The sequence below is a fragment of the Furipterus horrens genome, unplaced genomic scaffold (genome assembly GCF_987537825.1).
Source record: "Furipterus horrens unplaced genomic scaffold, mFurHor1.1.pri manual_scaffold_1, whole genome shotgun sequence".
Lineage (NCBI taxonomy): Eukaryota > Metazoa > Chordata > Mammalia > Chiroptera > Furipteridae > Furipterus > Furipterus horrens.
The window spans coordinates 74,830,004-74,851,981 of NW_028327171.1; positions in this window are offsets into that span (position 1 = coordinate 74,830,004).

Below are 21,978 nucleotides of genomic sequence, written 5' to 3' on the forward strand. Positions count from 1 at the left end.
ACAAGGAAATAAATATCTTTCCTTATCTTAATAGGTAGTCAATATTTGTACAATAAAATGCTGCATAGTATAAGGAAGTATGACAACTTCATCCTGGAGGCTGAATCTAAGAGTTTCTAATTTCTTATTCTTTTCATGAAGTTCTTCCATCTGTAGCTCATAGAGAGGGCTTAAGTTGGAAACTGTCATAGCATAATAGCTTCTTGTTTATTTGCCTTGAAAGGCCCAATGAGGCTTGGATAAAAACTATTCAATTTCACATTTTGCATTTTTTTATTTTTTACTGTAACAGTCTTCCAAAAATATTCAGTAGATGCCATGAAGAGAGATAATTAAGAACCATATTTTCATGATAAAAAATTATTTTTATATCATTTATTTTTATTATGTAAAGGTTTTCAATATTGTAAAATTTGCCCTGCTTCAAATTCAACCTGGAGAACTGGAAAGGTTAAATTCATTAAAAAAAATTCATATAGCCATAGTCAAAATAAACATAAAAAACCATAAGTCATTAAGTTTGTCAGTCTGCTTAATGTTAGTTCATACAGGTAGTCATAGGGATGGGTTTAGCTGGTAGAATATTACTCCTCTAAGATCTTTTAATAGAAGAGAAAATATTTACTATTTGATCATTCTAACACTAAAGAGAATTTAGTGATGGAAATCATGAGTTCCTTCTTTATGTTGGAGCTACTTAACTCTGAACAAATTCCGTGATACACTTTTGTGGTTGATTTAGAAATCACCTAAAAGAGAATTTTAGAAGACGCTAGTATAGAAGTAGTTCAGCCAGACATATCTATGTTTGTTTTCCCTGCTTCCGCTCAGTGAAAAATTAAGTTATTTTAACTACTTTTATTTATACTTGCTCTTAGAAATAACAGATTTTGATGAGGTTTCCTAATGCTAAATTAATCTTTACCATCTATTTTATAGTCTAAACCATCAAAGTGATGATTCAGCTTCCTTTTCTTGATAGATGAACTGTTTCATCCTAGTTTCACCATGAGCATTGCTCATGATTGTTGTTAATTTTAGCCTGGTGGCAATTAAGAATCCTGATTTTCTCAACATCTGCTTAAGAATTATTCATTAGGTAGGACACCAGGAGGAACAGATAACGGTCTAAGAATAAATAATTAAAAGTCACTACAATTTCCCTCAAATATTTCGCCCACCTGTCAGGTCTTTGGCATAGCAAAATTATTTTTCTGTCAATTTTCAGTTTTTCAATAGCTAAGACAATTCTGGATGAAAATCAACCTGTTTAATTGTTGAAAAAAGAATTTTCAGAGCATCAGCACTTTCTGTCTCAGAGCAAATTATTAATTTGCTAAATGTAAATAAAAATCCAATTTGCCTGATACTTCGGAATATATTAACGTAAATATGTAAATTGGAAAATTTCCTTCACTATAGTTGCATAATAATTAGGCCAAGCTTTAAAAGAAAGCAAAACAAAATACTGAATTTTAAGTCATTTTAGTAAATTCTTTTTAGCTTCTGCACCCCCATACATATTAACCCCATCTTTGCTTTTCTTTCTCCACTTCAATCTTTCTTCCTATGAACTTCACAGCTTTGAAACACACTATTATCTTATCTCTTATCTTTGCTTTCCAGCAGCTTCTATTACCTTTTTGTTAGATATCTAGAGAAAGTTGTTTCTTGGGGTGACCTCTGAGTGGATTTTGGTAAGTGAATATTGATCAATTTTGGATTGGTCATCATTTTTGTCAGACTCAGTTTAGATAGATTTGTAACTATATCTGTATATTATGCCATTACAACCTTTTGTAACTGATAATGGCTCTATTCTTCAATTTATAATTAAGTATAACATCAAAGCATGGGGATTAAGAAATACAAATAGGTAGTTACCGAAGAGCCATGAGGATATGAAGTACAGCAAAGGAAATGGAATAACCAAAGAACTTATATACATAACCCATGGACATGAATAATGGTGTCATAATGGCCTGAGGGAGTGGGGAGTGCTGAGTGGAAGCAGTCAAAGGGAGAAACATTAAGACAACTGTAATAGCATAATCAATAAAAAATAATTAAAAATCAAAACCCTGAATTTTATTTTCAAATTCCAGCCTGGCATTTTTCTCAAGAATTATACTGTACTTGCCCTCTCTTTAACTTCCCTCACCTTAAACCTACTTGTATCTTTTACCTGCTCCTCTCACACACTTAGCATTTTCTTCTCTGCACATTCAGAATAGAGGAGAGCTCTAGATGGGGCAGATCAGTGTTGTGCAGTGACGTGTCCTTCCAACTTGCCCTGTGCCATTGATTGTCTTAACTTTGCATCACTGCTGGTTCATTTTTAACCCTGTGCCAACCATATTTCCAGATATCCCCATCTTGTAACTTTCACAGCTGATTTTTGAACTAAATGTAAGACTTTTTTAATACTGTTCCTGTAAATTTAATCTGGTTTCTTTGGCTAAGTATTCCAGTTTGTTGATATCATTTTTTATGTGTCTTTCATTGATCCTGTCTCTCAACTGTATGCCATTTTGAATTTGCTCAGCATACTTTCTCTGTCCTCTCCTAGTCATTAATTTGTTTTTATGCAAAACAGGATTAAAGACAGAATCTTTTATCAAACCAGAAGAAACATCTAGTCAGGTTGATATTAATTAACATGTTCTATGTATTCCTCTACCAGTTATTTCTAATTCTCAAGAATATTAACAAAGAAATGTCAAATATCTCAACAAAATTAAAATATAGTATATGGCATTTTTCAAATCAATATAATCAGTTAGAACTTCTAAAAAGCAAGTCAGTCAATTTTGGTGTTACTCTTCTTTCATAAATCATTGCTGATTTCCAATTATTTTAATTTTATTTTCAAAATGATCATAAACTTCTTGTTTAATAATTCTTCCTATTCCAGCATTTCATGTAACTATTAATTTAATCACTTCCACATTATAGCTGTTTAACACAATCTATTAAGGCCTGGTTTTAGAGGGATAAATATCTCCAATATTATAATGAAGGTCATCTAGGAAAGGGAATACATATTATAATTAGTTTTCCTGAAATACTTCTGTTAAGTGAGGGTGAATGAACAAATTTATTAAAGTGCAATGGGTATTTTACAAATTATAGGTTGGTTTTTTAATCACCTTATGATTAAATCAGTCAAATTACTATTTCATTTTCAATGCTGTACAGTAAAGAATGTGAAGTAAAACTTTTTGTTTTTTATTAATCCAGTACCCTTAAGGGTTATAAAATCTAAATAATGAGAAAAAATAACAAATTAGTAATAAAAATGCATATGTAATATAATGCTTTACATTCCTGCTATTTTACTGGATGGAGACATAAAGGAAAGCTATACTAGATGGGAGAAAATATGTTAGATCAGTATACTAATTAAAAATCATAACTGTATACTTTATCTCATTTGATCAGGTTTTATGGAAAAAATAAGACATAATTGTGGTGTTGACCTAAAATTAAGGTCTAGTACTTTGTGCTGCCATGACATCTGAGGGCCTCAAGTACCCTTTCTTTTTTTTTTTTTTTTCAAGTACCCTTTCTATAAGTTCCCCTCTGTCCTCTGCTCCTGCACAGATACAGTTCTCTAGCCAAACAGGCCTCCTCCTCATTAAAGGGACCCGGTAAACTTCTTGCTTATTCCTAAATAGCAGGTTTCAGTTCCCTGCCAGCCTATGGAATTAATTCAAACTGGCTAATCATATCTTTCCTTTGGAACCAGGGAACACCTCACCCTCTTAATACAAAATCCAACTATTGCAGCCTCTGGTTGTTCACTCCCTTCCTAAATTCAACCCCTATGTCACCCTGCATGGGACGTGGTGGTCTCTTCCTCCAGTCTGGAAGTATATGGACTAATAATCTGCCATTGATGTCATTTATCCAGAATTGGGTGTTGCATGCTCAACAATTCCCTTCACCTTCTGGAAGAATCCCTCCTTCACCAGAGTGTGAATAGGAAGTGTTTTAAAGATGCAGCCAGATGTTGAAGAATGCAGATAACAGCCCAAACAGGAAAGTGAGAAGGCTTTCTGAGTTAGGGGTGGAGGGAGACTGGAGATAAGCATGACCAGGGTGGATCTGTGGCATAAGATGAAGACTGTCCTGACTAGACTAGAAGGTACTTTGAAGGATAAATACATTTAAGTAGAAATCATGAGCCATAAAAAACATTCAAAGGGACTTGATTTAATATGGTTTAAATTAATGAGCCTTTGCAAAAGGAAGTGCTTAATGAAAAGATTATTTGAGGAAAATTAGAAATATGGAAACTAGAAAGTCATAAAATTTCAGGGTTAGTAGAAATTATTTCATTGTTTGGTCTCCTATCCCAGATTCTAGCCATGTGACTGTCCAGTAGGAATTTAAGCTTGGGGAACAATTTATATATATATATATCACACACACACACACATACACATATATACTCTGCCTGCTTCCCATGCCATCTTTGGATACATCTAACCTGTAAAAAGGTTTTACTTAAATTTGATGCTTATACATGTTGGTCATATTTATAACTACTAAGATCCAGAGAAACAAGTTTACTTACTCTTTCATGGAATGATTTTCTAAAGAAACGTTTCTTGTACTGTTGCTAGAACCCAGAGAAGCTAAGTAAATTGCCTATCATCCTTTGAGCAGTGAGCTGCAAAACAAAATTAAAATCCAGTTTTTCCAATTAGGAGTCTTTTCATTATACTACTGTTGTCATTGACAAAGACAGGGAAAGTATCTAACAATTACCTTTTTCAATTGAAAAAACATGATCTAATTTTATGGTGGGAAGCTTAAAATAAAATGACTATATGTATTTTTAACACATGTGTATTCAGAATTTTTTCTTGTCTGTAAGGATTACTGAATTTTATCAGCCTAGAAGTATATAAATTAATAAAAGTGATTACTGTTTGGTTTTCAAAGTAATTTGTTAAAGAAAGTTTTTATTCTTTTTTTTTTTTTTTTTAATAATTGACAGAAAGAGTTCTCTGCAAATATAAGTACTCTCCAGTCTCCAAAGAAAATGTACTGGTGATAATGATTCCATAAACCATCATTGCATTAGTCAAATTCCCACATGGAACATATGCATTCAAGTGCTTTCAAATACTTTCGATCCTCAAATGATAGAAACTGATGCTTTTTAATTGCTTTGTAATTAATGGCCAGCATAATTGTATAAAAATATATGTCAAAACTCAGGAGGTGTACCTTTCTCATGTGAGAAGAGGTGATGACTCTACATTTTGTGCTGTTTGTGTTAGAGTATTTTGTTGTTGATAAATACAGACATTATTATGCATCAAGTGTCCTTGGCACATGAAAAGGCATCTACCTTTCTTGTTTTTATTTGGAAAGATTACTTTATAGGTTGAAGTGTCAAATATATTTTGGTAGGTATTCATGTGTAATTCACCTGTTTTCTTTTTTTTTTTTTTTTTTTTTTCCGGTCTAATCTGCAATCAGACATTTGAATATCACAGTAAGGTCTGCATTAGTTATTCAGGTGATATAATTTTTTTTTTTACACTGAAATGTCCTGGAGCATTATCTTTTTTGTACTCATCTTGGTAACTAAAAAAAGGACTTTGTAGTGGTCGCTTGAAAACGAAAACTGCTGGGAAATGAGGGAGAGGCAATGTATAAAGTCCTTTGTCCTGAGTTTCGGCTTGTGGGGCACACAATTCTACCATGAGGAATAATTTCTGTGGGATTTTTATGCCTTTATTATAGAAAATAGAAGTTTGAACTTGGGGTTATTTTCCCCCTTTTTATGACATTGAAATGTTCTGGACAGATAAATTCCAAACTCTGCAGAGCTATCTAAAACTTTTGAAACATAAAGACTGAAAGTAACAATAAGTTACAAACAAAAGGAGCTTTGTAAATTCTACAGTGGGAAGTCAGTTCATCACATTATTTTTCATATTTCTCTACAAAGTAGACAAACTTTCCCAGTCTGAGTATATTATTAATAAAATAGAGCATAAATTCCCATGACAATTTATTGATCTACACTCACCTTCTGTTATTGCCAAAAGACTTTTCAGGAATCTTTAAGCCCAGGTGCAACATGACGATGGGGTTGGGGGTGGGAAATGGAATAAATGAAAATATGTGGGAACTAATGAAAGCTCTGAACAGGACATGGCTTATCTTTTTCATAGGCTAATGTTGCCCAAATGAGCAAAGTATAGGTTTAACAGAATATATTGAGTAGCTGCTCAGTACAACATAGCTTTTTATTCCTATTATTATTTATCTTCACTGGCATTTAAGGAAGTTGGCATGTTTCTCTTTGCAGATAAGAGGATTCTGTATAGGCATAAACATATCTACCTCTGGAGATAACACACAAATGTTTCACAGATTTGGACAAAAGGCCATTAAAAAAAAATTCTAGCCTCTCAAATTTTTATAACTTTGGGAATGGCTAGAAAGCATCTTTGGCAACATACCTACATTCAAATGATACTTTTTGTCATTATGGTGAAGATAAGATTTATTGAAGTGGTTTGGCTGTTAGTGGATATGAGGCAATGCAGCTCAAACAAGAAAGGAGACCAGAGATGACATTTTCAGGTAACTAGTTTTTGACCTGGTTTATTAGGAATAGAAAGCACTCTTTTTGGAATTTCCAGATTGAATATAGTCAGACTTACATTTAAAGCTTACAGAATATGATTGTAAGAATAGAAGCAGTAAATTTTGTTCCACTTTCTGGGGACAAACTCTGAGGATCTATCTATCATCTATCTATCAGTCTATAATGGACAATGATATGGTGATAGTCAAAGGGAAAAGGGGTAAGGTAGAAGTGGGCAAGGGAGGGTTAAGTGGGACAGAAAGAGACTGGACTTTGGATGATTGAGTGCACAATACTGTATGTAGATGATGCATTATTAATTTGTACACTTGAAACCTGTATGGTTTTGTTAACCAATGTCACCCCAATAACATCAATAAAATAAAAACAAGTAAAATAAAATAAAAAAAAACAAATAGAAGCAGAAAGACCAGTCAGGAAGCTACTGCAATATCCACTTGAAAGAATGTGGTGGCATGATTCAGATGGGTTCTGTAGAGATGGAGTCAAAGGAATCGATTTAGGGTAAGTGTATAGGTATAATAACATGATTATGTGATGAATCAATGTGTGATATTAAAGAAACATAGGGACCTAAGATGACTTCCCCCACATCTTATAAAAAAAAAAAAATCTGAGCAGCTAGATGGATGAAGGAATCTTACACGGAATTGCAGACCCTTGGAGGAGGAGTAGATTTGGGGGAGAGAAAATTCAAATAGCTTGGTTTCAGACATTTAAAATTTGAGATGTCAGTTAGACATCCACGAGAAGATGTGGACAGGTAGAAATATGAATATCAAATTTAGTTTTAAGTGGAGACTAGAGAGATTTGAGTGTCATCAGCAGTAAATATCATGAGACTGGATGATAACAAGGATGAGTATAGGCAGTGAGGGGGGTTCCAGGACTAAGCTTTGTGGCATAGAGAACATTTGTAGTAAATACTTTAACTGTGAGTCAAAACCCTGCCATGAAAATTTCTGCTGCAACAATGAACATTGCTATATTTCCCCAGTACCAGTACCAGGCTGATAATTTGCTGCACCTATAATACAGCCTTTAATGATGTATTTTGTTTTTTTAACTGAATAAAATTTGACTCGACAGGTAGTTTAAAGCTTTCTTTAATAATTAGCCAGCTTTTTTTTTTTTCAGATGTATCTTCATAAGCGTAAGTCAACTTTTTATTGATTTACAGGCTAGGGAGTCTAGCCATACCTATGTATGTTTGAGACATAACCGATGTTGAATCAGTGCAACCATCTTCAGACCACTAGGCAACTGATGCCTCTCCTACACAATAAAATGAGACAGGAGGCGTAGGGAGCTGCTTGATGTTAGAAGATTTGGAGGCATGGGGGACTAAGAAACAATGTGTCTTCCACCACATCTTGATGAGTACAGAAATAATGCATTCAATATGAGTAGTATAGGGGAGAAAAAAATTTTGCCCTCTATCCTTTTAAGTTATGACTGAGATTCCTATAGTAAAAGATTAATAAGAGAAAACACATAATTTTATTAACATGTATACCTTGTGTATACATGGGAGATACCCAAGGAAAATAAGTAACTCTCTAAGGTTGCTTAGAATTTAGGATTAAATGTGTTAATAGGAAAAGGAGAAGGAGGATGTAGGACTCTTAGGGAAGAATAAATGATTTCTCTCCAACACCACTTAACCCTGAAAACTCGGCCCTGACCATTTTTCTGTTCATCATTGTCTGTTTTATTTTTCTCAAACACACATGCTCACTCAGTCCTCTCCCACCACACTAGACCATCTGAACAACTACATACTTGCCTCAGTTGTTTTTCTTTCTGATCTTTGCTCAGCTAGACTTTTCCATCCTTCTGGTCTTACTAAAAATGTTTCTCTTTAGAGCTGTCCCCACATTCAAGCTGAAATAGCACACAATTCCAGGACAATATGTATATATATTTCACTATTCAGTTTTCTACATAATATTTAACTGCTATCTGAAATCATATTATTTGTGCACATATTTATTTGTATTTTTCTATCAGACTGTAGGTTTCACAAGAGCAGAGGCCTACTCATCTGTATTTCATTGCTACAAGTTCAAGGTTTATTGAACAATGAATGAATGGATGAATGAATGCTGTAAGTAATATTGGAATTACAATATTATATTTACTCTGAGTTCAGGGCATTATTTATTTTTTGCCTAAGAAGTGGATTTTTTGAGAAGCCAATATAAGATTGGCAGTGGCCTATCATGGAGATTGGTCAAAGGGAATATGGTAGAGAGGAATATGTCTGAAATATATCTTCTATAAAGTTCATTGAAATTCTCTTTGTGTTGGGCACAATTCATTTTGAATAATACTATAGAAATACCATTTGGACATAATTTTGTAATCCATTTCCAAGGAAGAAGGGCTTTGGAGAGAGCTGTATACACACACACACACACACACACACACACACACACACACACACACACACACAATAACAATTGGGTGAGGTTTCTCATACACAGAGGAGTGATTTGGGATAATGATATTTGTTGTGTGTTTTGTAGAGAGAATGAAACTGAAGCCGTGGCATGCATGAGATCTACTTGGAGAGAGCTTTGGGAAAGCAAAAATAGATTAGGGCCAGACTTTGATGCACACCATTATTTAAAGCTCTGGAGGAGGTTAGAAGGAGACAGAAGAGAAGCTAGAGCTATCAGGAAAAATCTATAAATAGAGGCTGGGGGAAATAATATTTCAAGAAGAGAGTAGCAGCAACATATATTCAAAGTAAAGATATCAAATAAGATAAGGAGAAATTGGACATTTACTTTAAAAACATAAAGGTTAATGAAAGAAATTAGACACAGACAACAGTGTGGGGATTGTCATGCTGAGGTTGTGTAGGGGGAGGTAGAGGAGGGTATAGAGGGATAATGGTGATGGAAGGAGACTTGACTTGGGGTGGTGAACACACAGTACATTGTAAAGATGATGTGTTGTGGAATTGAGCACCTGAAACCTATACAGATTTGTTAACCAGTGTTACCCCAATAAACTCAATAAAAAGGAAAAATATAAAAATAGCAAAAAAAAAAAAAAAAAAGAAAGAAAGTAACGGGGGCTAAAGCCAGACTCAAGTGAATTGGAAAAATGGGAAAATGATATTAAACTTTTGTATCTGAAGAAAAACTGAGAAAAGTAGAGATCAATTTGGTGGTAGTGACGCTATTATTGACATGATGTATGTGTACCTTCTGAATCCTGTCTTCAGGTGAAGGTGTGGTCATTTTATTTAATCTCCTTACGGTAGAAGCAAATCCAGCTTCTGACGTTTATTTTCATCTGAATTCTTTCTTTGATTGTATTTATTAGTCTTTGTTTTCCAACATCTCTTTCCCCTCCTTTATTCTTTAATAATAGACCAAGAATGAAAATCATCCAGGAACTAATCTGATTAATCCTGGAAATGAGACTCCAAATTTAGCTTTAATATGATAAAAACTGTCTTCCTTTGAAGAAGTTACCTGTAAAATAACCAAGTTTTACAAACTCTCTTAGCATCCTTCAACTAAATATGTGAAGACCATATCTTGCTTACAGCCCATTTATTTCCATTTTTAGCTGTAAAATAGAGGCATAGATAAACAATTATCTAATCTTCTAGAGAGTTTTTTAATTATTAGAAATCTACTCACTTATTGTTTGTTTTCAACAGAAAAATAATGAACAGATGTTATGTTTTTCATGTAGATTTTAATTTTATGCAAATGAATTAGCATTCTATCTAGGTAAATATCACAACATATCAAAATGAATTAATTCAAATAAAACCAGATGAGAGCATATTCTCTTTTAACTAAATAATATATATTTAGTATATTATTTTAATATACATAAGCCTCTCACTTTCTACATAGAGCATACTGTTATAAAAAAACTGATATTTTAGTTTCCACATTAAAGTTAAACCACAGTTATCCTAATGTTCAACTAAGAAATGTGTCCCCAATTATGAGTTTCATAACAAAAGTTATTTTCTCATGTAAGGAATAGAGACAATTAAAGAATTTTGTAAAATACAGTTGGATTTTTTTTTTTTTTTTGGCAAACTGAAATATGAATTTTCAAAAAATAGTTTGTCAGTATGAGAGAAGGAAGACAATGTAGCCACCCACTTCTCCTGACACCTGCTGTGCTTTCCAGATGATGGTTTTTGGCACTTGTGCAACTGTAGGAAAAAAATAAAAATAAAAGCAAAGTTCAGATGAATTCTGGTTCTATGATATTATCTATAACTTCTAAATGACCAAAATAAGGCTGAAACATGTCCACATTTATATTTGGCACCTAACTAATAATTTCTTTTCTAGACTCAGTGATGCTGTATAGATGGTAAATTTTAGAATCAACTAGTTTTATTATACTTATGAGTACACATGCTTACTTGTTTCTGTGGATTATTAATAAAATGTTTAGGTGCATTAAAAAAACAAAAATCAATAAATCTTGCTTTCAAAGTAAATATGGATGATGTTATTTTCGTGATAACTTTTAAAAATCATTTTATATTTAGTGCCATAGTAGCAGTATTATAGCTCTATAATTTAGTGTAAGAAAAAGGTAAAATGTATCTCGGTGAATATTTAGTTAATCTACCTAACTTCACAGTGTATAAGTAAGGCCTACATAATTTTCATGACTTTCTTGGGGCCACACAGTTTCCTTGGAGCACATCCAGAAGTTCTACAAAATCTGACTCTTCATCGAGCCTTATTATGTATTATATATCAATATTAATTATCTATCAGAAGTTCATATCATTCTTCAAAATACAAATGTCAGGACACCGGGAACATACATTCTAATTCAGTTGATTTGAGGAGTGACAAAGTCATCTCAGAGATGTGTAAACAGCTTGGGGAATGACAGTTTAATACTCAAAAATTGTCTTATTTTGTCACTATGTGTCACAGAATGTTAATCTTGCTTGATGGAATAGATTTTATTTAGAAGAGTTGTGTCTAGATTGTGGTAGATCATAACCTTAGGATATGTTTTACATGACATGAAATTCTTCCACCATCATTTTGGAATAACTTTGCTGTTCTTATAGCTCTTACTCAGAACACATGTTGCTGCTAAGGAGTCAAAACCTCAATAGAAAACATTAGCGTGTCATAAAATATAATTTACATTTGTGTGTGTCCGTGTGTTTACCTTTTTCTGAGGAACTATATTTCTACTGAGAAAAGCATTTACTATATCAGGTTGATCTTTTCCTATCAGCCCAAACTTTAGTTGTTCAAACCTCTTTTCATAAAAACTAAAGGGTTTACATTTTTACATAATTTTTCCCCTCTCTATTTCTAAGTGACTCAATACTAGTTGTGGCCCAATAATTGATATTCTTCTTGATTCAGAATGGAAAAAAATAATATCAGGCATAAAAATATAGCATTACTTCTATAGAATTGTGAATAGTATTTTGAGTAACAAAAAGTTATCTCTCATATGCATACATATATAAACATATATGAGGGAATATAAATAATAAAACTATTATTTAAGGACATTAATTTTTAAGTAAATAAGCTATAGACTTAGATTCTGTCTCTGCTAGTTTCTAATTTGATAATTTACTCATGTTACTTAGAGTCACTAAAGTCTTCATTTCCTAATCTGTAAAATTAGAATAATATTTACTTCAAATATTATTTCAGGCATTAAATATGAAACTATGTAAAATTGTTAACATAGTGCCTGGGATATATAAGGCTGTTTATAACAATTATCAATTAATCAATAAGATTTAATTATCAGATGAATCAATATGATAAATGGAGAAAAATGAACATTGCTATGGACTGAAATTTTATGATCCTCCAAAATTTGTATGTTCAGCCCTGACTGATGTGGTTCAGTTGGTTGGACGTCTTCCTGCAAACCAAATGTTCTCTGGGTTGATTCCCGGCACATGCCTGGATTGAGGGCCAGGTCCCTGGTTGGGAGCATGTGAAAGGCAACCAATGGATATTTCTTTCCTTCATTAATGTTTATCTCCCTTTCTTTCTCCCTCCCTTCCCCTCTCTAAAAATAAATAAATGAACTCTTTTTTTTTTTTTTTATTGTATATGATGAAGCCTTAATCTCCAATATGATTGCATTTGAAGGCGGGACCTTTAGGGGGTAATTCAGTCATAATTGTGAAGCCCTACTGAATGGAATTAGTTTTCTTATTAGAAGAGACACAAAGAGACAGTCTCTCTGCAAGAAGAACTGTGAGAAATAAATATGTCATTTAAGCCTCCAGTCTGTGAAATTCTGTTATTGTAGCCTGAACTGAGTAAGACAGAATACTAGAGTAGTACTGGGGATACTCACAGAAATAAAGGAAAAGCTGGGTAGAAAACAGAGAGATTCATAAATCTGGGTAGATTCATAAATCTCCCTGGTTTTTCCAAAAGTTTGAAAACAGTCACTTTTGAGGTTTTATTTGCCTTTTAGCCATAAGTTATTTTGCTCAAGATTTAAATTTTTGGAAAGGAGACTATGAATGGCCCTCTCTTGGTCAGGTACACTCTGAAGGGGATGAAGGAAGGGGTATACCGAGTGAGAATTATTTCATCATGGCAAAGAGCAATACTAATTTTTAAAGAAAAGTAATGAGAATGGTTGGAAAATATCATATATATATGATATTTAGTATATATAGTATATGTATATATACTATATTATTTTTCAGAGAAGGAAAACTCTGACTCCAAAAAACCTCCGCTGCCTTGCGGCATACCTCTTCAGGGGAAAGGCTAAGGGAATAAACCCTGACAGAAAATCCGGAGCCGGAGTCCCTAAGGCGGTTTGACGTTGTAGTCAACACCGACAACTCCTGCGGCGCACCTGAAGCCAAGCTGTATTGACTCCGTCTTTCCCTTGGACCCTTCAGCTGCGAAGAGAGGGGGGGTCTGCTGCATGGGCAACAGCAGACCCTCCATATCACCCTGCCCAGGCTCTGTAGCTTCAGCTTCACTGGAGAGGACACTCCAGCATCATCGCAAGATGTCGATTCAACACGGGAGGAGACAGATACCGTGTCACTCCCGAGTCGGACTGCACAACCATTCTCGGCGGTGCAGATAGACTCTTAAGAAGCTACACCATCGTCTCTCGAGACGGACGGCTGCCGACGACGACGACGACGACTATATTATTTTTAGTGTGTTTAAAATATCAAAAGGCATTCACAAATCCAAATACTTTTCTATAGATAGGTACAATTTTTAACTGTCCCAACTTTACAAAATTGTATTGTTGCATAATATGTGCATACACATACAAATATTTCTACACTGTTTCTACAGGGTGATAGTTTCAATCCCTTGAGTGATGTCCCTTTCCATAGAATATCATAATATGACATAATAATATATGAACTATGAACATAAAGGTAAATTTATCTACCTCAAATATGCTTTACATACATTAGTAGGCAAAAGATAAGATTAGCAAGATATATAATTAAAGATATATTTGAAATATAAAGTGAGTATGATTCTTTTTCAGTATGCAACTGGACTCTGAGGATATGATTTTCTTCATATGGTATAGATCATGTAACAACACATCCATTAAAACCACCCTGTGGTGTGAGCCTCCTTCATAGGTAGAAAACCCAACCAATTAAACAACTTTATGTCCCAGATGGCTTTGTAACTGGGTTTTTGGATGTGAAATATTGGGTTGTCCAAAAAATTCTTTTTTTCCCTATAAGATGGCTCTAGTAGTACTTAGTTGTCTTTAACTTCATTCAAAACCAATTTTGTTAGATTGTATTATGACAGCTGTGATATCAATGTGCATTAAAAAAAACCTCAAAATTGGTAAATTTTTGTGTAGCCATTTTAATATTTGAAGATGGAAGAAAATAAACATTATTGACATATTATGCTTCATTATTTCAAGAAAGGTAAAAATGCAACTGAAATGCAATATCTATATGTGTGTGTATATATATATATATATATATATATATATATATATATATATATAATTTGTACAGTGTATATGGAGAAGGTGCTGTGACTGAGCAAACCTGTCAAAAGTGGTTTGTGAAATTTCATGCTGGCGGTTTCTCACTGGCTGACGCTCCATAGTTGGACCAGTTGAAGTTGATAGCAATCAAATCAAGACATTAATTGAAAACAATCAATGTTATACCATGTGGGAGATAGCTGACATATTCAAAATATCCAAATCAATAAAGTTATTGGGGAAGTAAAAAATGTCTTTTATTTAATGGAAAAAAAACATACGGACTTTTTGATCAACCCAATAATTTTCACCAGTTACTATATATGAGTGAATTGCCAGACTTATGTGAGGATTACAAGGTTCAGTGCCCACCCAGTGTAGAGATGCTAGAATTTTAGGTGTCAATTTGTGAGGCAGATGCTTGTGTGCTTCTTGATAATAGCAGGATGACTATAGGACCAACGGTTGAAGAGGTGGTGGTAATTTCTGTTATTATAAATTGAAGTGAAGGCACCTATGTCTCTGAAGATAATCATCCCAAATATTGTTCCTTGATTTCCCCATTGCACTGATTGTGGTACAGTGAGCAGGTTTCTGTACCAGATCTGTAGAATTGTTGTTGCTCCTTCATTGGTAGGATAATCCAAACTTTCTTTTCTAAGTGATTTAAATTCTTGACAATCCTTCCTGTTTTGTCAATCACTAATCTAACCATAACTTTGGGTGCTTTGGGTGTAGTGTAGAAAAGTGTCCCAATCACCTTGGATGCAATTTTACTCTTTAGGTTCCTATTCTTTGGTGCTTATTTCACTGTTCTTTATTACTCTTCTATTACTATAATATACATCATCCAACACTGAAACACTCTCCCCCTCGCTTGTTCAGTGGTATGAACAACCTTTAATGAATAAATTTTAGATTCCAAATCATTGGAACTATTGTTGGGTCCCCTAATAGTAAGTATTTATCCTTTGAGTTATAAATCCTTAAAACTTATAGAACCTGAAGTTTTGTGGAAAAAATTTAAAATATTATGAAGGTGTATACATATTTGGGTATAAACATAAAGTGACCAAGTAATCCAACTACTGGTTCTTGACATCTGATTCAAATAACATCCTACAAGTAAGTATGTCAGGGCATCATTCAGTAAAATTGCTTCTGGATGATAAAGTATTTAGTTTTAAAGAATCTGCTTATTGCTCTAGCTTATTGTTAAATAAGCTCTAGTAGTAAGTCAGTATTATGTGAGATATGTATGATGGACTGTGTATGATATTTGGAGAAATGCTGGCAGAGTTATTTGGAGGGAGAGGAGGCACAACATTTCCAAAATAAAGTGTATTCCAAGGAAGAATAACTAACTTCAAATTTTAATGTAAAAGAGACTTAGTATAATAAACTTGTCTCAAGGTTGATCTCTTGAAGACATGGTATCATATCAAGATTATAAGTTTTATTTATTTGTTTATTTGTCTGTTTTTATTACTGGAAGCATAAACTCTGGATCAGAGTAGTCAAGTCAGTCCTAGTGAGTAGAATCTAGTAACAGCTCACACCTCTGCTATCTTGGACATTTATGAGTTCATATATGTCTGAAAGTTATCTATGCACTGTACTTACAGAACCAGTATGGATTTTTCACCCATAGAGTAGATCATTCATTCTACCTGATTGTCAAGAGTCTCTGATGTAGATGGAGTTTTCCAATGGAATTTTATAGGGAACATGAGTCCACTTCAAAAGAATCCATTTCATGTCCAACCCTTCCTCTGACAGGCAAAGTGTTTGTGTTCTGTTTTGGCTTATATATTTATTCTAGATAAATCAAATACTTTGATTTCTGCTTGCTTTTTAGGTACATAGTTTCTGATAGGTTAAGCGTTTGTTTGTTTTTGTTTTTTGTCAAAATGGTACAATATAAATGTTAATTCTTTTAACTAACTCGTTTTGGTCTTGCTGTTTTTGTTTTTCCTCGCTATGCTTATTTTCTAATGTTTAGTATATAGTTCTGGGGCTTGCTGTTTTAAATTCACTATCCATCCAAGAAGTTGTAGATATTGAGCATCTATAAGTGGTAGGTAGCTTAAATCTCTCAGAGTATGAATTAGGCCCTATATGTTTTTGTAGTCCTTTCTGACCTATAACTTAAGCATGTAGGAATTGTTAACTAGAAATTCTAACTCAGAGAGTGAGGAGAAATTTCAGCATAATCTAAATCACTTGTGCCTCATTCACTTTCACAGAGACAGGCTTCCTGATAACTTACTTTATATTTTTCATAGTGACACTAATCTTCTTAAAGAGAGATTTCTTTTGCAAGCCAGACAGTAATTTTAGGGAAAAGAGTAAAAGATAAGCTACTCTACTGAAGTTTTTCTTGTGGGTGTAAAAACAAAGTAATCATACACATACACACACACACACACAAAAAAATAACTCACAAAAACACAAAAGGCACAGATGCATAGTCACTATGATATATGGTTAAAAAGAGAACTATTTCAAAGTTTTATAGAATTTATTTTTAACTATCTTAATGAAATGTCGATAAAATTGATTATATGACCAACTATATTTCTACTTCATTGGGAAAATGTAAAAATTTTTATACACAGTGTGAAATTATTATGAATTCAATAATAACGCTTCATTTGAATTTAGTCAACATTCCTGGTATTGACCCTATTAATATCAGCTTGATATGGTATTTTAAATAGAGCATTTAGTCTTCCTTTATTCTTAAAAATGAAAGTCTGTTTATCCCCTTTAGAGATTATTTTTGCCACCTAACCCATTAAAGAAAAAACATCTTATAAATCAATTTGCATTTTATGTCTGTTGAGGAAGCATGTCTGTAGTCTCAATAAAATCTTTAGTGGGAGAGTATTTTATAACCATCATGCATAAAAGTTTTTAGTTGATTGAATTGTTTTTATTTTTAGTGTTGAGCTTTGTAAGTTCTTTATAAATTTTGTATATTAACCCTTTATTAGATGTATTAACAGATATGTTCTCGCAATGTGTGGGTTGTCTTTTTGCTTTGTTGATGATCTCCTTTACTATATAGAGCCTTCTTAGTTTGATAAAGTCCCATTTGTTTTCTTTCTCTTTCTTTTTTTTCCCTTGCCAATAAAATATTGCTATGAGCAATATTCAAGATTTTTCCACCTATATATTCTCCCACAATTTTTATGGTTTCAAGTCTAACATTTAAGTCTTTAATCAATTTTTAATTTATTCTTGTGTGTGGTGTAAGAAAGCAGTCTAGTTTCATTTTTCTTTACATATCTGTCCATTTTTTTCCAGTGCCATTTATTGAATAAACTATCGTTAGCCCATTGTATGAACTTGCTTCCTCTGTCGAATATTAATTGACTATAAATGTGTGAGTTTATTTCTGGGCTTTCTATTTTTTTTCCATTGATATAGCTCTCTGTTTTTATGCCAATGCCATGTAGTTTTGATTACTATAGCCTTATAGTATAGTGTGATATTAGGTAGCATGATCCCTCCAACTTTGTTTATCTTTCTCAGCATCACTATTGCTATGTGGGGCCTTTTTTGGTTCCATATACATTTTTGAAATAGTTGTTCTAGTTCTGTGAAATATATCATTGGAATCTTGATAGGAATTGCATTGAATCTGTAGAGTGCTTTGGGTAGCATAGAGATTTTAATGATGTTCTTCCTATCCATGGACATGATATGTGCTTTCATTTATCTGTATCATCTTCAATTTATTTCTTCAGTGTCTTATAGATTTCAAAGTACAGGTCTTTTACATCATTGATTAGATTTATTTGAAGATATTTTATTTGAAGCAATTGTAAATAAAATGGTTTTCTTAATTTTTCTTTCTTTCTTTTTCCTTTTTTTTTTTTGTTGTTGTTGTTCTATTACATTTATACCATCTTTCCCACATTGCTCTCCCCTGCCCCATGTTAATTCATTATTGGCATATAAAAATGTAATTGACTTCTGGATATTAACTTTGTATCCTGTTACTTTGCTAAATTCATTTATCAGTTCTAGTAATTTCTTTGTGGAATCTTTGGTATTCTCTATGTACAGAATCAAGTCATCTGCAAATAAACAATTTTACTTCTTCCTTTCCAATTTGGATGTCTTTTATCTCTTCTTCTTGCCTGATTGCTATGTTTAGGACTTCCATTACTGTGCTGAATAAGGGAGGTGACAGTGGACATCTCTGTTTTGTTCCTCATCTTAAAGGGAACTCTTGTAGTTTTTGTCCATTTTCTATGATGCTGGCAGTGGGATTGTCACATATGGCCTTTATTACATTGATGTATGTTCCCTCTATTTCCACTTTGCTGAGAGTTTTTATCATAAATAGGTGCTGGATTTCATCAAATGCTTTTTCTGCATCTATTGATGTGATAATGTGGGTTTTATCTTTCATTTTGTTTATGTGGTGTATTACATTTATTGATTTGTGAATGTTGTACCATCCTTGCATCCTCAGAATAAATCCCACATGGTCATGGTTTATGATATTTTTTGATATATTGGTGTTTTTTCTTTGCTAATATTTTGTTGAGGATTTTAGCATTTATGCTTATCAGAAATATTGGCCTATAAAAGTTATCTTTGTAGTGTCTTTACCTGGTTTTGGAATGAGGATAACACTGGCCTCATAAAATGAGCTTGGGAGACATCCATCCTCTTGAATTTTCTGAAATATCTTGAGAAAGAGAGGTATTAATTCCTCCCAGAATATTTGGAAAATTTATATGTGAAGCCATCCAGTTCATGGCTTTTATTTCTTGGAAGTTTTTAAATCATTGCTTCAAATTCACTAAGTATAATTTGTCTATTCAGATTCTCTAATTCTCCCAGATTTAGTTTTGGAAGATTATATGTTTCTAAGAATTTATACATTTTATCCAGGTCATCCAATTTGTTAGCATATAGTTTTTCATACTATTTTCTTACAGTCCTTTGTATTTCTTTGGTGTCAGTTGTTATTTCTTCTCTTTCATTTCTGATTTTATTTATTTGAGTCCTCTGTCTTTTTTTCTTGATGAGTCTGGTTAAAGGTTTGTCAGTCTTGTTTATCTTTTTAAAGAACATGCTCTTGATTTCATTGACCTTTTTATTTTATGTTTTTAGTCTCTCATTTATTTCTGCCCTGATTTTTATTATTCCCTTCCTTCTAATCACTTTGAGTTTTATTTGTTTTTTCTTTTTAAGTTCCTTTTAGTGTGCATATATGTTACAAGGGTTATATCTTTTTGATGGATTATTCCCTTAAGTTTTATGTAGTTTTCTTCTTTGTCTCTTTTTAGAGCCTTTGTTTTGAAGTCTATTTTGTCTGTTATAAGTATTGCTACTCTGGCTTTTTATTTTCTCATGTCTATTTGCTTGGAATATTTTTTTCCATCCCTTCACTTTCAGTCTGTGTAGATCTTTTGTTCTGAATTGTTCTCTTGTAGACAGTATATATTCAGCTACCCTAAGTCTTTTGTCTGTAGCATTTAGTCCATTTACAATTAAGATTATCATTGATATATTTATTGGGACTTTTCCCTTTGTATGTGTGTTCCTCCCCCTCTCTCTCTCTCTCCACCTTCTTAAAGCAGTCTTGTTAGCATCTCTTGCAATGCTGGCTTGGTGGAGATGTATTCTTTTAGCTTTTTTTTTTTTTTTTTTTTTTTTGATCTGGAAAACTCCTTATTTTATCTTCCATTTTACATGAGAGCCTTTCTGGGTACAGTAGTCTTGGTTTCAGGTCTTTGCTTTTTCTTACTTGGAACACTTCTTGACATTCCCTTCTAGTGTGCAGTGTTTCTGTTGCAAAATCAGCCAAGAGCCTTATCAGAGCTCCCTTGTATGTTGATAGCTGTTTCTCCCTTGCTGCCTTTAAGATTCTCTCTTTGCCTTAAAATTTTGCCATTTTATTCATGATGTGTATAGAATGGACCTCTTTGGTTTCATCCTTCTGGGGATTATCTGTGCTTCCTGAACTTGCATGACTTTTTCCTTAACCAACTTATAGAACATTACTGTCATTATTTTTTCAAGTAGGTTTTTTATCCCTTGCTCCTTTTCTTCTCCTTCTGATATTCCTTTTATGCAAATTTTGTTATGTTCCATGTTGTCCTGAAGCTCCCTTAAACAATCCTTATTTTTATTGTGTGTTTTGTTTTGTTTTGTTTTCTTGTTCTGCCTGAGGTTTTTTTGTTTGTTTGTTTGTTTTTTCCTACCTTGTCTTCCAGCTCACTGATTTGGTCCTCTGCTTCATGTAGCCTGCTTTTGATTTCTTCTAATGTGTTCTTCATTTCAGATATTGTATTCTTCATTTCTTCATGGTTCTTATTCAGTTTCTATGTCATTTTTCATGCTGCTATAGTGCCCACCAAGTTCCTTGTAGCTATTTCTCAGATTCTTGAGCATCATAATAACCATTATTTTGAATTCCATGTTTGATAAATTACTTGCCTCAATTTTATTTAGCTCTTTTTGGGGGGGATTACTTATATCTATTTGATTTGAGGTTATTTCTTTGTCTCCCCATCTTAGGTGGCTCTTTTTCTTTGTTTCTGGATCTCAGACTTCTCTGATTTGACTGCCTGTCTTTGTGGGGTGGACTTTTGTAGTAGGAGTTTTGTGGAAGTTGGTGGTGCAGTCTCTTAGCTCTCCTGATATGGAAGCTCTAGGGATGTCCTTTATTCAGTTTGTGTAGACTCTCTTATTTTACTTGGGATTTGATTATTGATGGTTCATTCATTGGTAGGTTCTCCCCTTCTGCTGGCTGACTGGGAGTCAGCCTTCACCAAGTCTTACATGTTGTTGTACTGGTGCTCATTAACAAAGCAATACTACTGAGATAACCAAATCCATGCCAGCAAAAATATGCCCCCTACCACATCAGCAATATTAACATCAGGTGAACAGATATTAACGAAGGGTGACAGAGATTAAAAATATTTTAAGGAAAAAAAAAGAATAGGAAATGACTAAAGGAGAGAACAATGATTTTGAGGGATAAGAGAAAGGAGAAATAAGAGTAGGGAATAGAAACAAGGACAAAAAAAGGAAAAAATAAAATTTTAAATGTAAGTAAAAAAGGGAAGGGCCATGGCAAAATGGAGTAAGAAAGGGGAAGAGTATAGTATAAGGTTTGAAATAAAAAATGTTTTAAATTGTGTACCAATAGGAATAAAATTGAAGAAAAACCACAATAGGGTCAATAACAATGACAGATGAGCAAATATCAATAAAGATGGAAAGAGAATAAGAATATTATAAGAAGATGAAAAGAAAATATGAGTTGTCTATAGTAAAGAACAATGATTTTGAGAGTATGAAAGGGGGAGAAATAATAAAAG